Source organism: Labrus mixtus, chromosome 1, assembly GCF_963584025.1.
Source record: "Labrus mixtus chromosome 1, fLabMix1.1, whole genome shotgun sequence".
Classification (NCBI taxonomy): Eukaryota; Metazoa; Chordata; class Actinopteri; order Labriformes; family Labridae; genus Labrus; species Labrus mixtus.
In genome coordinates this window covers 5,169,758-5,190,646 of record NC_083612.1, presented here as the reverse complement: position 1 = coordinate 5,190,646, position 20,889 = coordinate 5,169,758, and the positions used below count along the sequence as shown (strand labels likewise).

Sequence of the window (20,889 nt, the reverse complement as noted above, 5' to 3'; positions counted from 1 at the left end):
ATTCACCCGTTTTTTTTTTTTTTTTTGTTTAGCTTTATTCAAGAGGAGTAATGCGCATATACAGTCAGGTAAACAAAACAATATCACAATTAAGGAAAAGACAGATTAAATAACTAAATAACATACAGTACATAAAGGAAAGAACAAATGAAAGACAGTAATATACAGAATATAAAATAAACCAATAAAGACACATTTAAATAGTGACATCATTATTTAAATAGAGGGGGAAAGGTTTTATAATAATGCAGACATTTGTTTTATTTTCTGTTAATTTAAAGTAGTGATTTCAGTCGGGACTTTAACTCTACATTAAAAATGTATTCAATTAATCCACGCTCGTTTGTTTTGATTTGGAGGCGGACGTGACGTGACGATTTACGTTTAATTTCGCACTGCATTGTGGGTGGTAAAATACAATTCATTTCCTGAAAGCACGCATCTGATCCATACTGCATGAAACCCGGAAGTTAGTATCCATACTGAAATGTTCAGTATACTGAGGTGGACCAAAGAAATGTATACTGAATGACCACGAAAGTTCAGTATACTGAAACTCCATACTGAATAGTACATACTGCATACTGAACTGTGACAATTCAGAAAGGGTCACTGACACAGAAGGGGGGGAGGGGGTACCTACAAGACATGAGAGTTCAGGAAATATGCAAATATGTGGTTAGTAAAATATGTGGTTAGTAACTAATATTTACAGATGGCTACATGCAGTAATATGTGAATGCACAGAGGGAGAGAGGGAGAGAGGGAGAGAGAGAGAGGTGTCAGATGGAAAGAATAAAGTCATCTGATAAAGGAAGTCAAGAAGAGATCTGTCTGTCCTATTAGGTTTTATTCCGACTGTTTTTCTGGGTTTAGAAGTCAGCATGATGAAATGAGCATTGGAGGAGGACGAGGGAGAAATGAGTCGAGGTGAAAGAGAAAAGTGAAAAGGACAAAGTTGTAATTAACCTTCAAAGTGAGCATCGCTTCAGAATAAACAAGCCAGCGTTCCTCAGCACCACAAGCTTTGTTGAACCTGGTCTGCAGCTCTTCTCCTTCTGAACACTGAGCTGTGCAGGCGAAGGGAACATCTGTTTGTTTTTCTTACACAGGCCCAACTTTCATTATTTCTGTGTTTGTTTTCATGAACACATATGTATCCTGCCACCTTCAAAACGAACTTGTTTGATCTGAATATGTACACATTTTTTATAAAACATTTTTGGTGCTTTGAAATCTGAAATATTTGAATTAATTCATCTATGTTCTGTTCCTTTTGTAAGCGTTTTCTTCACTTTGAAGTTCTCATGTTGTTTTGTCTTACAACATCGAACCAATGCAGATTCAAAGCAACAATATGTCACTTTTCCTCCTTAAAATAGTTATTTCAAAGTCAATCTAATTGTGCAATTACTTTCAGCAGGTAGAATGGCATCTCTCTCATTTTGACAGAGCACCCAGGTCCTTTGTTTTCAGCACTATGTAACTTTGGTAGCGGGCCGCAGTACTCTCGCGAGAAGTGCAAAATGGTTTTATGGCACTAAATCTAACACCAGCCTTCAGCTATAAAGCAGCTGGTTAGCTATTCAATTTGGTTTTAATTTTCAATATCAGTGCCTGATCTATTGTTCGTTGACAGTCCATGAAGTCGCTCTTATTTTATTGTAGCCTAGCTTAAAAAGTGGCGTTCTTGTGAGGTGGATGAACCGGTGTTACAGCTTAAAGAGCGGCCGTGTTAACCGGTGATTTTCAGCTGAATGTGTCTGTGGTTGTCGTAGTCTCGGAAATACTCATCAGACAGCCGTATGTCTTTAATGAAAACTACACAGACGCGCTCGTTAGGACGCTTTCCGTGGACTTTGTGCCATCTGCATCCTGGTTAGCTGAGTCTCTGCTAACACTCTGGATCAATGTTTCTACAAGATGAAAGTCTTTGTTTTCTGATTCCTTTCTTCTTCAATAGTCTTTTTTATACTCAAATCCAGATCCACATGTAGGCTGTTAAAACATGCAGTGTTGTCCTAACATTTGTTTACACTCTGAGACACAATAAATCTGTGTCAGTAGACTTGGCTGCCATTGGCTCGTGAGAGCTGTTGGCAGGACGCAGGGGGTAGGATGCAGCTGTAGGATCAAATTGATTGACAACAGTTAATTCACCCTGCCGTACAGTGCAGGAAGAACTGCAATGGCTTATTCGCAAAATTCCATCATGCAGGGCTGGTCCACTTTTTGCCGCTCTTGGCAATTTCCTATATGGACGCGCCGGCCCTGATGAGCTGCGTACATCCTTTCCGCCCCCCCCCCTGCCCTATATTAAAATCTACCCTACTTCATTTGCAGGAAGCATGGCTAGTATTTAGATGACTCACAGTTAAAAACTAAAATTGTTCAGTCAAGCTCTGTTTAGATTTAAAAAAGACATTTTTCAAAAAACATTGCCTATCCTGACATTTTCATCTAGCCTGCTCATTAATTCATCATTCGTCTTGCCTTTCCCCTTGTGCAGAGTGCAGCTGCACGCAACCCATCCCTGCCAGCTGGGTTGAATTTGTATGTAGTTGTGGATTGTTTGTGTATTGTGATTCATAGACAATCTTGCTAAATGAATCTATAAGAGAGCTGGTGATGCACGGACCAATCCAACAGGCGCCCTCCCTCCCTCCCTCCCTCCCTCCTGTCGAGCCTACTCCTCAGCCACTCACAGAGCTCCACCTGCAGACCTTCAACAAAGATTGAAACAACAGACAGACCACACTGTCACAAACAAACACACAGAATAAATGAACTGAAGATTTACAGGACAGATAGAGTACTCATTGCACACAACCATACACAAAATACAAAATACATAATATGACCAGTGACCATAACAATGCGATTTAGGTAGCCTTTTGATGATTTGATGACCATGGTACTTCAAATCAGCTCTGATGTTCCTTCACTAAACATCCCCTGCTGCCCAAGAGGTTGGCCAACCCATACACACCAGTACCAGATCGCCAGTACAAGGTAGGGTAAATGTATATATTGCATGTTTGCATTGACTTGAATATAATCCAACAGTCCAGAACTTGCCAGACAGTTTGTCTAAACACATACACACTCCTGAAAATACCGAGTTCATTTCAGGAGGACTGCTCTGGGTATTCTCCTGACCTTGCTGTTCACATTATGCTCCTCACAGCGGGAGACTATCTGTGTCAGACGGGAGGCGGGGCGGGGGGGGGTTTCCTGAGGCAACAGCGTCCGCTATACGATGCTGTAATGAGGATATCTGCCTTCATATCAATGCTACGTGTAGTTCAGCAGAATCACAATGTCAACAAAAGAGCGGAGAACAACATATTGTTATGCCAATGGCAGTTTACTGTTTTGTTGACCCAGAAGAAGCAGAACACAGATGCAATATATCAGTTGAAGTGTTTTAATTAAAGCTGTGGATGGTCATTTTGAGTTGCAGTCTTGAAGGTGGGCAGAGTGGCTGAATGATAATCCAGAGTCTGGAGAGCAGAAGCTGGCAGGTTGGTGATAGATGATCCTGATTAGATGGCTGAACACAAGAAAATAATTATCTTTGTTTGAAGCAATTCAAGCTGGCCTTGAGTTGTACCACATAAGTAGTCTGAACGTTCTGACGATGAATGGCTGAAGAACCGGGGTATATATGTGAAGGCTGATGACCTGTTGAGAGACAGGTGAGCTGGCTACACCCAGAGACAAACAGAGAGACAACAAGAAACACAAGGGAGGGGGAAACACTGTGGAAACACAAAGAAACTCAGGCCTTAACCCCCAATTCACACATACTCCGTTTGCGCCGCGGTCCGTCAGCGACACGGTTTTGCTCCGTTGGACGGCTCGCGCCCACTCACACTGGATCTGTTTCTGTGACGTCAGCGCAGCGGAGCGCACCCATGACACATCACAGGAGAACTACAAGATCCCGCGGGAATAAAGAGAAAAACATGCAAACAACATGTTGCTTTGTCTTTCTGAGGATGATTTGTTGTTAATCCGGTTTCTGTTTTGACGTCATGTTGATAAAGTGATGAAAAATACGATCGCATGTTGTGTTTTATTTTGAAATTGACCAGATGCTCTGTGCGTTTCCTTTTCTGACTTCCTGTCCGGGCTGTCATATTCTGTCCAGCTTGACGCGTGCCTGCAGTGTACTCCGGCGAAAATAGACTCGCTGTGTATATGAAACGGAGCAGAGCGAAGTGCCGTCGGTGGCTCGCGCCGGAGACGGACCGCAGCGCGCGCTGAGTGAACACAATGATTGACTAAAGTGACAGCTAAGTACAACGTAGTGCGCGGCGCTGACGGACCGCGGCACGCACGGAGTATGTGTGAATTGGGCTTGACACTCACTGACGAACAGAAAACATAATGCAGCAGTTTAATTACTTGCGGGGAGATCGTAGTCGTCATGGGCGGTCAATGCAATGACTCCGGTCAGAGTATAGAAACGTCTCTCCCCCCTACTTTTGGATCGAGGTGAATTCTCCGGAGAATATCCTGCGACGTTCTTACATCAGCTCACTCGGACCTGCTGCCGAAAAATACAAGGGGGTTGGCAGGAGGAGAAACTCCTGTTGAAGGAGGAGTGAAAAATGTGGCTTTTTGCGTTCACACATTCAGCTCCTCCTGTTTCTCAGGAGTTTCTCAGGAGTTTTCTTTTAGTGTGAAAGCCCGAAGTCTGTGGTCAGTGGATCTCCAGTAAATGTTAACACAGACTCTGAGTAAAGTCCTCTGATCCAAAACATCAGTAAGTAGTTAAACGGCATCTTTCAAACATGCTGACTTAGAAAAATGAATCAAAGATTGTAAAAAAAAAAAAAAAAGTCAGTTTAATCACTTTAAACAGAGGGAGATAAATCTGGAATACGACTCCCTCCATTACAGCTACTTTGCTGCTCAGTTCACTGTAATCATCAAACTACATTTTAAATGTCTGCTCTGAGCTTTGGACACCCAATGTAGCCATTACATCCTGCTGCCCACACACACAAACACACAGCTCCAAGTAGCCTCCGAACACCTTTAAACATTGTTTTGGTCTCAAAGGTTTTCGGTGTAGTGATGTTTTTTTTATTTATGTGTTTATTTCTCTAAGTAACAAAGGGCTGAATGTTAAAGTCAGCGCCATCTGTTACTGTTGAGGCTGATAGCTGCTTTAATGGGCAGGGACTGAGGTCCATTCTGCTGACACACACACACACACACACACACACACACACACACACACACACACACACACACACCACAGAGACACACACACACACTGCTGTAATGAAACTTTGGATGGTCTGGTTTCAGTGGCCTGCTGCACACATCCAACAGATCTTCATACACTGAAGTTGTTTATTTGTAATATAACTTATGATTACGGGTATTATACCTTATGTGTCCTCATTTCCATTTGATTTTGCATGCTATCATAAACTCATCCCTCTTAGGAGCTGTCTATCTGTTGTGTGTCGAAAACTTCCTGATCCCTCCAGGTTAAAACGCTCAGAGATCATTTTGCAAACAGCAAGCTAAAGTTTTCATCCTGTGGTAACATTTGACACCATTGATCCTGACATCCTCCTAAACCATCCACACTGCACCACTTCACATTCTGAAACCGGCCTAAACTGGTTTCATTGGTCTTCATCCACTGACCGTTCTTACTGTAAAAAGACATTTGCTCTTAAAACCATTTTCTGCTGTGTTTTTTTTGAGAAGATTCTGACATTCGACAAAGTTTCTTTTCTAGGCTACGATCCAAATCTACAAACACTCACGAGCACTGCTACTCACATTTTAATGCTGATGTGCAGAATTACATGTTTCTGTGTTTTTCTTACTTGAGCACCTCTATTGTTATTTAAAAAAACTTAATTTAAATATGTTCAGCTTCATTTTCAATCATGCAGTGCTTGATCATAACGGCAAAATGTTAAATAATATTAATATAAATTAGCACTTAGGTAATAATATTTTAGTAAAACACCTGTACTACCAACTAATAAAAGATTTAAATGATATTCAGTTTTACACTTCAAGACAACAAACTTTACACCTAGAATTCAAACAGAGTGACGGCTGGGGTAGAGTCGGTCGTCTCTCAACCGGAAGGTAGGGGGTTCGATCCCCAGCTCCTGCAGCTACATGTCCAATGTGTTCTTGGGCAAGACGCTTCACCCCAAATTGCTCCAGCTGCTCTGTCAGTGGTGTATGAATGAGATTCTTTACTTCTGATGGACTCTTTACATAACACCCTCTACCATCAGTGTGTGAATGTGTAGGTGTGACATGAGGTGTAAAAGCACTTTGAGTAGTCGGAAGACTAGAAAAGAACTACACAAGCTCAAGTCCATTTACCATGTGGCCTATGACAATTGGACACTGAGACAGCATCAGACAGTTAACAGGGACTGCAGGCTGCAGTGTAATACTCAAACTGCACTGAGTTACAGTTGGAGATGATCAAATCAAGTTTGTGTTTCTTGTCTTGTCTTGTGCTCTCTCTCTCTCTCTCTCTGTCTCAGAAGTTGTTTTAAAGATATTGAAATGAATCCAGATTCTAGAGAAACATCTAGTTTCATGCTCTGTTTGACAGGTTTTCATTTGCCAAGTGTTGAACATGCTTGTAAGCACTTTTTTTTAATTCTCCCTTTTATAAAAAAACTTTTTCTTGTCAGAGCTCTAACAATTTTATTAGTTGGATAATAATGTTGGATATGAGACCAAAAGGCTTGTTAAAATCCTTTTTTGCAGCGCTGATCACCTGCAGCTTGTTCCAAAGCTAACAGCCCGGAGAGAGAGCCAGTGAACGAGGTAATTAGTATCATAATGAAGAACCCTGATCATAAAGGCTCCTGCAGACTCTCAGCGCTCTGTTGCATTGGGCTTTAATGGAAGGGGATACCGACATACACACTGACAGAAACATTAGCAGGCAGCAGAGTGATGTTACAGCTGCCATTTAATGTTCTCGAGCAGCCTAAAACACACTGGCACTGCTGGGAGTCGTATCATGTCCCATCCACAGTGAACAGATGGGCGAGCAACAGTCAAATAGAAAGAAACGATGAGCCCTGAAAGCAGCTAAGCGCCCTCCAGGTCCCTCTATCTCTGGGTTTCAATACGTGGTTTTATGTTTTCGGATTAGTCGACTCTGCTTTATTCTTATTACGTTTAATCTGCTGCTTCGCAAAACAGCTGCCCAGTGTGACCATTAACCACTGGTCACTGGTGGACACTGGGCAGATCCATCAGAGCAGGTTGGGGCTGACAGCAGCTGAAATCGACTTTAAAACTGTTTTTTTAATCTAATTTTCATGTATGAACATCGTGTAACACTAATGGGGTCTTATTTTGAAGACAAAAGTTAAATGACTCACTTTTCTTAAAGGCCCTGACACATCAAGGACATCGCCGTCCGTCAGTCCTAGTTGGACCGTCGGTGAGCGGTCGTCCGGCTACCTGTCGGCCCCCGTCTTTTCACACATTCCCTTTTCGGCTGATTCGACATGTTGAAGGTGTGTCGACGGTCGGTGAGAGGAGTCTCTCTGATTGGCTGTTCGGAGGTTTCATTTTTCTCCAGCTCTCGACTCAGGTTCGGGAAAGCCCCTTGAGCATGTCGCTGTAGTATCCATGCTTTCACCCATTAGTGCGGCTTCTCCTTATTTGTCTCCTCCGCCTCTTCTTTTCTTTTTTCACTAAAACTTAAAGAACTGACAACGCCAGCGCCATTTTCTACTTTTTATCAGACATAATTCTTGATTAGTAGGCGACCTATAATACGAGTGGTGAGCGACAGCGGCTAGTAAATGCTCTTTTCGTATCATAACAACGGACTACCGCCCCCTGCTGGCATGGAGAGTTATTTCCTTTCAGGCATGCGCAGAACGTTCGGGGGTGGTCGGCTGTAGTCTTTGCGGTGTGTTCGAGTGCAACTTTTTTTTGGGTGAGGCGGTCTTCGTCGCAAAAACAGTTCTTTGCCCCCTGCTTGGTGTGTCAGGGCCTTCAGACAGTTTGTTACTTTTAAAGTAAGTGGTGAAGCTCACTAAACTTAGACGTCGAGTGGACTACTATTTTTCTTTTTCTTGTTTTTTTGGGGGGAAGCGTTTAATGCTGTTATCGGAAAGACAGGACAGTCATCCACTGGTTCACTGGGTGGACACTATTCACAGTATTTTATGAATGCTTATACACTATTCACAGTTACTGAAACTCAAAAGACACAAGAGCGAAACGTCACTCAGATTTGCACAACTATATACTCACTTTCTCAGCCTCTCAAAATACCTGAAAACACTACACACTTCTGTACATTAAGACACCTCATTTCAAATGACAGCCAGGGTGTTAACTGCACACTCAATTAGCAATCACCTGAATTCAGTATGCACACGTGAAGACCTCCGTTACTAATCAGATCACAGACATCAGAGCTCGAACACAGGAGTCAGGGTTGGCTCTGTGTGCAAAACGGAGGAGAAGGAGGAAGAGGAGAAGGAAGGGTAGGAGCAAGAGAACACAGAGATGTCTAAAGTTCAGGATTGGGAGAAAAGAGATTGTGTTTCCTCATTGCATTTGTGTTCAAACTGTATTTTTTACAGCAAGTTAGAAATGAAAATGACAACCACATACAGTAGCAGTTTTTTTTCATACAAAGCAAAAGATGTCAGATTTTTTTTGCATTTTGTGTAAAGGATGTGTGTGTGTGTGTGTGTGCGTGTGTGTGTGTGTGTGTGTGTGTAAAATGACAGGGCCCTAGTTTCAGGAACTTTGTTTATCCTCTAGTGAAAAACTGTAAGTCAACCTAATGCCAAATCAAATCTGTCTCCATTACATTCACAGACTTCTGTGTGTCGTACATCTCAAATTGACTGCAAAAGTTGATGGATGTGATTTTACAGTAATCCAACTGAAAGATTGCATATATATTGCTCATCATTTTAGAGATTGCCTTTGTGATCCTTCAGTATTTTAGGCATAAAATAAGGACAGTACGTTATGTTTTATGTTGTTCCCTTTTTCCAAAGCTTTTTGGAAATGTATTCATCTGGCACCTCCTGGCCACCGAAGTATTCTTACCATAGAATCATCGATGTTTCATGTTATTTTGTGTTTTTGCTTTAATGTAAACGTCATGGTTACCACGTCACCTCAGTAGAAAGGCCAAACAAACAGAAGGGTTAGAAATGTCACAGTTAAAAGCTGAAAAATCAAAATAAGACACGTACTGCTTTGAACCATTCAGGACGCAGCAAGCAAACTGTGTGTGTGTGTGTGTGTGTGTGTGTGTGTGTGTGTGTGTGTGTGTGTGTGTGTGTGTGTGTCGTACTGTGATGTTTGTTGGTAGTTTTGAGAGCAGTCAGTCTGATAACAGTGTTTGAGGTGTACAATTTGTGTTACCGTAGCTCTTTGTGTGCACTGATGTGTGTGTGTGGGTAATATGAGGTTAGCACAGTCAGGTGACAGGGCCTGTAATTACAGCCAGTGAGACCAGACAGCCTGTCTTCAGCCTGCAATGTTAGACAGAATAAAAGTCACACACACACACACACACACACACACACACACACACACACACACACACACACACACACACCGGCCTGGTGGATGTGTTTAAGTCTCTGTTCATGCAAAGCAAATTGAAAAAAAAAAAACCAATGCATTGGAATTAAGTTTCTGATAGTTGTTGATGTCTTTCTTAACAGGTCAGAGCAGTATTCAAAAACTGTGTCAGGTCACTGGAGGTGTGTGCTAACACAAGTTTTCATTGGAGTTGAGCTGTGGCTGTGGTTGTTGTTAATACAAATTAATCACGTGTAATTAAACCGCACACCTTTCCTTAAATATGCACTAGATAATTTTTATCACAACATTTGGAACATGATTCACTGCAGACTCATCTTTTCAGCAGCCTTAACACAAACATTAACATTCAGCAGTGACATTTTAAAGACTCAATGTGAGCCTTGTAAAAGAGTTATATTGATCTCATCCACAGTTTTGATGGTTTATTACAGCAGCATGGCTTCTGCTCGCCCTCCTTACAAAGCATCTCTTGGTGTTTGAATTCATCTTTTTCTAGTGCAGCTATCTCTTGTTATCTTTAAACCTTCGACCGCTCTGGAGAGCAGAGGGCTTGCACCTATAATCAATAAGCATGATCTCATTCTTTGCAGAGATACTCACTAAACCCGGTGAACAAGTTGTCCATGATCATTGTCTTTGATGATCTGCAAATGTTTCTGTTGTCATTCAGGCTACAGCAGTTTAAATAAAGAAAATAACAAACCAGTTATACATCAACGTGTACCTCCTTTTTTTTGTCTTCATCCAAATCAATATTTACACCTTTCACTTCTTCTGTCCTCTGGGTCAAACACTTAAACTGTCCTGGATGTAAAACAGTCGATTGTTTGAAAACTGCTGCTGAATTTAGTTTGAATTGATTAGATTCAGACGGCTGCAAAGACAACGCCTTTAAGGTTTAGTGTCAGTCCAAACGTTAGACCTGGAAAGAACCTTGCTTTAGAGATATGTTATTTGTAAGGGATATCATATTTTTTATTTAAATATTCATGTATCTCAAACGGCCACATGTATCACATCTGGACAGTTTTGGCCTGAAACTGTTGAATGCATTGATCAATAACATGATCAATTACCTCATGTGAGAAAGTTTTGGTTTGTGTTGATTTCGGCGTCCCTTCTGGCCAAAGCAGTTCATCTGATCTCGTCCTGTACATGTGTGAAAAGTGCATCATTCAATCTGAATGATTGCTGTGGAGGAGTGGGACAAATAAGATCTGATATCTGAAAATGAATCTTAATAATTATTTGATATGGTTTGTTTGGTTTTGTAGCTATAAAAGAGGTATCAGGTTTATGTTTAAGTCTGTTTCATAAACAGTAAAGTAAACTCCTTCAATGAAGTCTGTGTACTGTATGATTGAACAGTCTGACTGGAGAGTTTTCTACAATCAAAGCTACAGGCTTTGATTTGGATTCAAATTGTGTGAGTGTGTGTGTGTGTGTGTGTGTGTGTGTGTGTGTGTGTGTGTGTGTGTGTGTGTGTGTGTGTGTGTGTGTGTGTGCACACTCAGAGTGTTACCCTGTAGACACGGCCTGTCAGGAACACCTGAACTTAACACACATCATCTTTGTGATGGATGCAACAAAGATGTCTGACTGACTGTTGTGGTACTTGACGTGCATGTGTGTGTGTGTGTGTGTGCCTGCGTGTGCGTGTGTGTGTGCGTGTGTGTGTGTGTGTGTGTGTCTGCGTGTGTGTGTGTGTCTGCGTGTGTGTGCCTGCGTGTGTGTGCGTGTGTGTGTGTGTGCATTCATCAGATCCATTACAGTATCTTTCCTTGACAACAGAACAAAGCTGCCAGAGAAACATTTGTCTTTGTTGTTGCTTTTTTCTGTCTCCTGTGTGCCTCAGACCGTCAGCACTATGACAGCGCTGTAACAGCACTCCGCTCCTCATTCTTCTTGTTTCTGTGTAGAAATCTCAGCGGATCGTCTACTGATGAAATAACAGCCTCATAAAACTGGAGTTTTATTCCGTTGTGTATTGTCTTGACTTATATTTCACATGAAGCTGTGATTATAAAGATGATTTAAGTTTAAATGTGTTGGCACCATGCTATGCCTATGAATAAATCACATCCAAACAAATACAAAAGTGAATATTATAGACTGTATAAGACATGGACGTAGCCGCAGTAACATCACCCATCGGTTTCTGAAGCTGAGTTTTGAAGCCAAACTATGTCGGTTGCCATATTGGAAAATGTCTTAAATCTTCTTTGGGGCTCAGGAGGTTAAGCTGACCCCCAGTTTCCAAATACTCGCTGCCACTCGGTCAGTGATTGTGTTTCCACAGCGAGCGACGCGGTCCGTCTCTGGAGGGCATGAGAGTGAGAGGAAATAACTCCACATGCACTGTTATGATACAAGAAGACCATTTTGACTCCGCTGTTTTACACCATTTGACTGTCGTGCACCACTCGTAATATTGGTACTTCTAATCGAAAGTTGAAAATAGCACTGGCGTTGTCAGGCCTCGGTCTTTTAGTGGAAAAAGAAAAGAAGAGATGGAGGAGACAAATAAGGAGAAACCTCACTAATGGGTGAAAGCATGGATACTACTGCTTGCATGATACTACTACTTGATACTACTTGCATGCTCAAGGGGCTTTCCTGAACCTTTTTACAGAGAGCTAGAGTTAAATGAAACCTCCGGACAGCCAATCAGAGAGATTGAAAAAACTACGGCGATGATCTTTATTTGATTTACATCAAGTTTTTGTTTACAGGACATACGTGACATAACAGGTTACTGCGTATGAAGTCAAAGGTTTATTTGTACAGTTATAAACGACACTTGAAGATTTTAACAACGACTTTTTGTTACACATGGGGGCATGAACTCCTCTGGTACAAAGTCCTGCGTTTGTTTAACCCGATCATGACATGACCTCCACATTTCCTGCTAAGTCTTGGTAAGTCTAACATCAGCATATCCAGCCGTTACTGAAAGTGTCAATTAAAATATTGGTCAGAGGAAGTTTTTAACAAAGAGAACTTACTACTGACATTTAGGTTTGTAAAGTCTCGTACTGTGGTAGAAAAAAGGAAAAGAGATAACTGACGATGATGAAAAGAGGAGAATGAATGTCTCTCACCAACAAAGTAGAGTCTCTACTGATGAGAATGATCTGTGTGTGTGTGTGTGTGTGTGTGTGTGTGTGTGTGTGTGTGTGTGTGTGTGTCAGCATCGTTTATTGTCCTCGTTCACATGTAGTCAAGCTTAAAGTGGTTTATTAGAAACAGAGACGTACACTTGAGCCTGACAGCACAGCTAGTCCACGCAGGCTAACAGAATCCATTATTACCATTTCACAACACAATGAATACATTTCATATTGTTTGTATTTCTACTGCTTTATGAGCAAGCTACCCACCCACCCACCCACCCACACAAACACACACAGAGAACATGCATTCAAGGAGAAGCTGTGGTAACTGCGGAATAATTATAGAAGGATCAATGTAATGGGTTGCCTTCCTGCTGTCAGCCATTACTGGCCTAATAAAGACACAGAGAAAATTTACATAATGAACTAGGCTGCAGGCTTTGTATACACACACACACACACAGCGGATACGTACACACACACACAGCGGATACGTACACACACACCCACACAAACACCTAACACACATCTGTGAAAATCAAATATGGAAAACAACAACCCCCAGCACATACATTGAACACCACACGGACCCTCGGTGCATTACAGAGAGTGTCATGCTTAGCCAACAGTTTTAAGAATTATCTTCTCTACTGTACTCATGGGATCAAGCTGAACATTAACACACACACACACACACACATATATATACACACACATATACGCACGCACAGCATCATCCACAGCTAGCAGCTTGAGTGTGTGGGCGTGTTGTGTGTTTGTTGTGCCCCCCGAGGGCACCATGCTGTGTTCTTGCACAAGTTTGTACGTCTAAACTGTCAATATGCAGCTTTCTGTTTTACGTAAATTTAGCACACAAACACACACACACACACACACACACACACACACACACACACACACACACATGCACACGGATACATAGAATGTTCAGAGCCAGTTGTTGCTATGATTTCAGTTATTCTTATTCCAGCCTACAAAAGGGTAAAACGTTCATTAAAAGTTTTGGCCTGTTTCTCTCTCTCTCTCTCTCTCTCTCACACACACACACACACACACACACACACACACACACACACACAGTAATGAGTATGATCTCTGAGGGAGATGCGAGCTGTCCCCCCTCCCCCATGTTGTGTATGGGGAGCCAGGCTGAGGTTTATTCTCATTACTGCATCTTCTCTGTGCGGTATAAAAGTCCACACACTACCACACACAGCACCAGAGTGTGTGACAGTTAAGTGTCCGCTCTCTCTAACAACTTAACCTCTGGTTGTTTGTTAATTCAGATTATTGATACATTCACTATCAATCTACAACAAAGAACATCTGTGCTTATAATAACATTTCTCAGATTAATAACCACGTCTGCATTATGTCTGCGACCTGCGATCACTTCACTGCCTCAAAGGTTTGGTGTTTTTAAATCCCCTCACGTTGTAGCTCATTGCTGTGTTTTATCACTCTGTTCTCATGAACTTCCTTTCCAGCAGTCCTCAGCAGCCCCCCCCCCCCCCCCCCCCCCCCCCCCCTTTTCAGTGAAAATGATCCACTATGAACTACCTTCTCAATCTGGATCCATACCAGTCTGAATCTGAAAACAAACAGTCAATAACACAAGTGACTCTTCTCCTCTGTCGCCCCCCGGTGGTGGAATGAACTTCCAAACTCCATGTGATCTGCAGAGTCCCTCTGCACCTTTAAGAAAAAGCTAAAGACCCAGCTCTTTCATGAATACCTACTAACTTAATGATGATGGTCTCCATATTATTGATGATGATGATGGTAATGACGATGGTTTTTGTTTGATAACGACGACTTATAAGATGGTTTCTATACTGATTAGAGCTCTCAAGAACTGCCCTCAATGTTGTGCTTTGCCTCTGGTCACTTCCTGTCAGCACCTGTGTGTCCAATCAGACTCAAAGCTGATCGTTTGCTCTTACTGACATTGTTCCCTTTTTTCTAGATCCTTGCTTGTGTTGTTCTTACTCTCTGATGTACGTCGCTTTGGATAAAAGAGTCTGCTCAGTGAATTGTAGAGTTGTAGAAGTGAGAAGTTTTAAAGTGGTCATCATAAAACAGACTGAAATGCAGAACGATTTCTCTTTATGACCACAAAAACAAAATGAGACCTTCAGCATTAGATTGACTAATCCTATGTTTATAACGGCTGAAACCAATTACTCGGGGCACAAAGTGACGTATAGCATGCTGAAACAGCCTCTTTAAGTTTTGCACAACACAAATTCTTGAGTGGTGATGAATCTGTCTGTTTATTTAAAAGGAGGAAGAAGGTTGGGTTTTTTTGTGGGTGGGGGTCGACATACAAAGCAAGGGACAGAATCAACAGATATAAAAGGTACCTCTTAGTCCCCAGGGGGCGCCATCGTCATCACAGGAGCTTGAATTTGTAATTATGTTTCTAATTGTATTCATATTTGTATTTATATTCCTGTTTCCTACTTCTACGTTTTCTTTAATGTGCAAATTTCCGTCTGGGGATAAATTAGTAAAATATTTCACATCCTGATTCTCAGCACAAACAGTTAGAGACCAGGCAGTAAGAGCAGTGGAGTACTTAGCAGCCTCTCAGACTGATATTCTCTCTTGACTTAAAGTAGCTAAAGAACAGATCAGGGATTAATACTAAACATATACATTTATTTATCTGCTGGATAAAAAAATAAAAGACTCCATATGAATGATGCAGCTGCATCTCTGTGTCTCTGTGTGCTCTGTGCCGGATGTAGAAAGGATTATTTTATGGATATACTTTATGTTTCCTGACCGATACAGCTGATATTGTGTGTGTAATGAATGCTGGTGCATCTATGAACACACATCGATGACCTACACTGTTGACCTGGGTGACAAGCTGCCACATTACCCTGAATACACAGATCTTAGTCCCTCACAGAATACAGACTGCTTAAAAGCTGCCACTGACCAAATATCTCACACACATGCCATCTTCTCTGCCTCAGAATCAGCCTTGTTACTTGAAACAGAACCCACAAAGCTTTTACTTTTAGAGCAACATTTTGAGTAGGCTATGGAAGACTGAGCTGAGCTGTGTGTCTGTACCAGAGGCTGAATAAAACATGGATGTAGTCTCAGTGACCCAATTGTTTCTGAAGCAGAGTTTTGATGTCGAACGATGGCAGACGCCATATTGGAAATGCAACCCTCCGGTCTTGAAAAATGAAGCCAATGGGGGAGTGCAAAATCCTGCAGTTCCTTGAGTGTCCGCCCGTCCGCTTGAGGCTGGCTACAGGAACATCAGAAATTACATACACGTGACGGGCAAAAAAGCAGTTTTTACAGCATAAATAAACATTTTTACAGCCTGGTACAAAATAGTAAAATAAGTCATCACTGGCACACACTGTACGGGGGGTGATTTGTTTTTAAACGGCTCTGTTTTGATTTTGAAAACGATACGTGTTATTCATAGTTAGGCACGTAGCTGACATGGTGGGCGCGATCTAACGGTTCGTCAAGAGGTTTAAAACCCGCCTCAGCTCTCAGCCTGTCGTTAGGTTGACTGAAAGTTATGCTGAGACAGCATTTCCAGCATGGCGGCTGCTGCTGATGAGCCTCCAGCGCCCCCTGCAGGAACAGGTCACTGACGTCAATCAGGCTTTGTCCATTAATATTTACAGTCTATGCTTTAAACGTAACTTTAACCTAGCTGAGGTGGTTCTTTAGTCTCCTGGCAAACAGCTACAAAGAGGCCAAAGCCCCAAATGATACTGAACTCTTAGTCTCATATAATCATAACAGATGAGTTATAAAATAAATCACACCTCCAAGTGTCGGTGAGCTATTCAGATCAAAAAAACATTTTGTAACCGACTAAACATTTTTGAAATGCTCTGGTGTTCACAAGGTACTGTGCATGTTTTTGTCGTCCTGCCGGCTCTCTCTGTGCTTCGGGGACCTGAGGATTTACAAATGAACCACCGCGTAACGGGAACGCACCTCAAACTCTGAAAGTGTGGAGTTTAGTATTCAGCTATTTTCCTCTTGCTCCTTCTCGCCCTCTCACTTGAACACCTCTTCTTCTAAGTCTTGCTTCCAAATTGTCCTCCACTGTTGTGCACATAAAAAGACATGACTCCTTATTCAAGGTCTGATTTCTGTGATGTGATTGGTTTACCTTTGTCTTCAAATGTGCATCCATAGCTCAGGAGATTTCTAACAGAGTGTGTTGTTTCAGTGTTTAGCCATGAACACACACAGGATATCAGTTTTGAAGGATGTGTATTATGTAGAGAAGTGTGATTTGCTAAAACAATTTGTGTTGTGTTTTGCAAAAAGTTTGATGCAGACAGGCTAGCTGTGTGTTTTGCATCTTGAGTCTGTATAAAACTGTTTTACTTCAGCACACACAACATATGGAAACATACAGTACAGAGGAATAAAAAGACACAACACTTCTTTGTAGTTGACATTTATAGAGGTCATACAAAAGCACTGTTGTACAGATCATTTATAAAAAGTACACCATCACAACCACAACATAAATAGTTCAGAATGCTGATCAGTAAAAAACATCTTGGTCCCGTTCCAGCGTCAGATTGAGGCCGCGGCAGAGAGTGACTATGGAAGGTGGAGGAGGACAAATTAGTGCTTTATTGCTTTTTACAACTGCATCTATCCGCCGTTAGACTGAAACACTTTCACAGGCAGGAGATTTAAACCTGCTCAGAATAAATAAATCAACTCTTCAGTCCAACACCCAGTGTCTCTATAGTTGAAGACATTGGTGGAGTGTTAAGGCCAACAGGATATTTCATCGACTCGGTTTCAGAGAGTTTTCACTTTTCCTCGACGGTCTGAACGATGCTTTGGAGGCGTTTCCACTCCTGACTGAATACACACCTGAGGGAACTGCTGCACAAAAACACTTTGGGTAAAGAAAATAACAACAACCTAAAATACTAAACATTAGACTAAACACCGGATGTATGTCAAATCTGCACAACATCATCAACAGAACTATATATATGGTAGCTGTCGCTGTTTGGAAAGGGTTAGTTCAACGTACTTGTAAATACTGAACTGAAACTTTCATCTCAAAAGAACCTGACTGAAAACTCATTCCAAATATCTAAAGCAGGGCTCTCCAACACGGTAGCTTGCAGCGGGGTTTTCAGTGGAGGCCAAGAGGTTCACAAAGTGTGTACAAGAGCATCAGACGGCAATGGATGCACCTTGAAATCCTCTTTCAATTCAATTCAATTCAAATGCACTCATGTCCAACAACCTCGGATAGAAAAAAAGATGATGCTCCTGTCAAGTTGGTCAACTTCTAAACCTAGCCAATCACAGCAGCAGCAGCAGCAGCACAGTAGAAGTGACCTCCAACACCAACAGCAGGATGGTGAAGGAAGCAAAAACCTCAGTGGTTGAGATTATTCAGGGACCATAAACCTAAGAGTGAATTAATGTTCGCTATTCCTGATGAGCGGTTTGGTGCTAACACAGTTGCATAGAGAGTCTCTGTGGCGTCTGACTCGTGTATGCAGAAGTAGTTTAATCCAGTATAGTCTCTTGTTAATTTGCGTGGCAATATTATATTAAATTCATGGCCGCCAGGTATCAATATTTTTATAGTAAATGTGCTTTTTTCAATTTTTAATTTCTGAAGGGGTTGCACAATTCATTTTGAACAAGTTGCATTATTAAAAATGACTGCAGTCGTACAGTCGTCCATTCGTGTTTGTGTTCAGTTCAGTTCAATTAGACTGAAACACCAACAGCTCAGACTGTGAGGTGCACGCAGCCTTTACTTTCATCACAGTGTCGGTCAGTCTGTGGGCTCGACTCACATTGTGCAGAAATAAAAAGACTGAAGTGAGATGAACAGACTGAGAATGTTTTCTGATTTGACAAAACACTTCTTGATTTAGTTTAATTTTTTGGACATAAAAAGCAGTTAAAAAAAGTTAAATCGTAATATATTGTATCACAATTCTCAGCATATCGCAAGATGTTTGAAATCGCAATAATATCGTATCGTGGTGATTCCCTCTCCTTGGATTTATCTTCTGAGTCGGGCAGTGTCGGCGTCTTTTCTACAACAGATATTCACCCCATCCCTCTCTACTCTGCTGTGATTGGCTAGATGTGCCAAGAGGTATGGACCAATCCCGGACAGTTTAAAACCAGCTGCCATCGTCGATTTACCAATTTAAAAAAATCTAACCCTGATCTTTTCCGTAACAAAACCGTGAATCTGATATATTTTGTAAAATGGTCGCTGTTTGGTTTAGGGTGTTTAGATGAAAACATGAAGTCAACATGAACTTCAACAAGACCGCAGAGTTCTCCTACTCCTGGGTGACGGAACCAACTTCCACTCTCCTCGATATTCTCTCTTCACTCGGCTTTATGTTCCCCTAAAAATGTGTGAAGACTGCATCATTTCATTGAGAGTGTTATGAAGGAGGGAAACGCAGAATTACAAACTCTTTATAAGCTCTTAAGCTCAGCTGCTGATGATACAGTGAGGTGACTGATGTTTTTTGTTTTTTTTTACTCCTGATTCCTGCAGCTATTCCTTCAAGGTCATCACCGGCAAGATGGTTTGCTACTGATCCACAGAGCAACTCTGCAGAGAATGACTTTATCCTAAAGAAGGAGTTTCTATTGAAATGATCAGACTGTCACAAAATCTGCATTTTAAGATGCCATTGAAGATAGTAAAGCTCCATCTGCCCACTGAACAAATAGGTCATGTGTTCTCTTCTTAGCTCGTTGTTTAAAAGTCACTGTAACATATGTTTACTGTGGGAGAGCAGCTCCTGTTATACCAACATCGTAGTGAAATGATCATACCTGAAACAGCTACAGGAGAATATGAAAGCTACCAGAACACACATCTGTTACTCCTTCTACTCCTCACTTACATTTCAGTCACAAACTGCAGTGTTGGGATTTTATTTGTGTGTCGACATGCACCCACCACATCACTGCAGGAGTACGCAGGTTACTACCTGGAGTTAAAATAACTACTTCTGCCTCTAGAGGAATGATTCTGTAGTCATCTCCAGACGGCAGTGAACATTACTTCAACTGAGACAACCTTGAACTCGTTTCTAACTAGTCAGGTTTGAAAGGTGCGTTTAAGGACCTGATCCAAATCGTTCAGTCTTTTATATTCTTCTTTCATGCCAACATTTCCTCTAGCCTCTGAACACAGGCTTCATGCTGTAATCCATAATGACACTGAAGGGCAGCATTAACCACATTTGCTGTGGTGTAACGTGGAGCAGGTTTCTTCTCTCTGAGTGCAGACTGATTGGGATGAGAACATCTCCAAAGGCAGCACGCTCTTCGTTTATTCACCCAAACTGTGATGACATCCATATTACAGCTTTCCAACCATTATTTTTTTTTCCATTTGCTCGCCCTTTTTGCCGTCAGATTTCAATGTGTTTAATTCCACTTCCACACTGCAATACCAGGCGAAATGACACCCATGTTTTAATAAGGGGACGAGCGCGATAAACCACTATACAATGAAAAGTCACCGCCCTCACTCGTCGGCATCAGATTTACTGGTCAGTTGAAGAAGTTATGAATATTTATCTTACTTCAGGCCCACATTGTCGTAAAAATGTTGCGTCTAAGCTGTAATGCAGCCTCCCACCACTAGGTGGGGCTGTAGCTCTGGATGATGGCTGCTGCCATACTGCTCTACTACCAGCAGCCGTGGGGTTCGAATCCGACTGTTTTCGTTTTGCTGCACGTCATCCCCCACTCTCTACTCACATCATTTCCTGTCTAAGTTGTCCTATTCAATAAAAATAACCCCAAAAAAATAACCTTTAAAATAAATAAAATTAAATGGCATATTCACTGGAGCGACTTTCGTTAACTAGTCTGAATTTAAATGAGCTTTTAATCAACAAAGAGATTAGTCACTAGGAACATCCCTTGTTTTTCATCTCTGGGTAGATACTCACACTCACTTAGAGAATAAAATCTCTGAAGCTGGGTAGCTGAGGAGGCTGTAGCTGCTACCATCTGGTTCAAAATCACTTTAACCATCTTAACTTCCGCTCATCCCCACAGTTACTTCACGCTGCCTTCTGATTCTGTACCCCTTTGTTGCTTCCTTCGCAGTTAGATTAAAGATTATCTTCTG

The 20,889-nt window shown here is 41.7% G+C and overlaps 2 protein-coding genes across 2 annotated transcripts in view; both read right to left on the bottom strand.

Annotated features, from left to right (window-relative positions):
* Positions 1 to 20,889, bottom strand: part of LOC132973014 (hepatoma-derived growth factor-related protein 3-like) — a 210,786-nt gene that overhangs the window by 90,437 nt on the left and 99,460 nt on the right. The gene's annotated exons all lie outside the window — the stretch shown is intronic.
* ccdc102a (coiled-coil domain containing 102A) overlaps positions 20,037 to 20,889 on the bottom strand; it is a 66,841-nt gene continuing 65,988 nt past the window's right edge. The window contains exon 10 of the mRNA XM_061028793.1: positions 20,037 to 20,889. This exon is cut by the window's right edge and continues 1,189 nt beyond it. The gene's annotated coding sequence lies outside the window, so the exon portion shown is untranslated.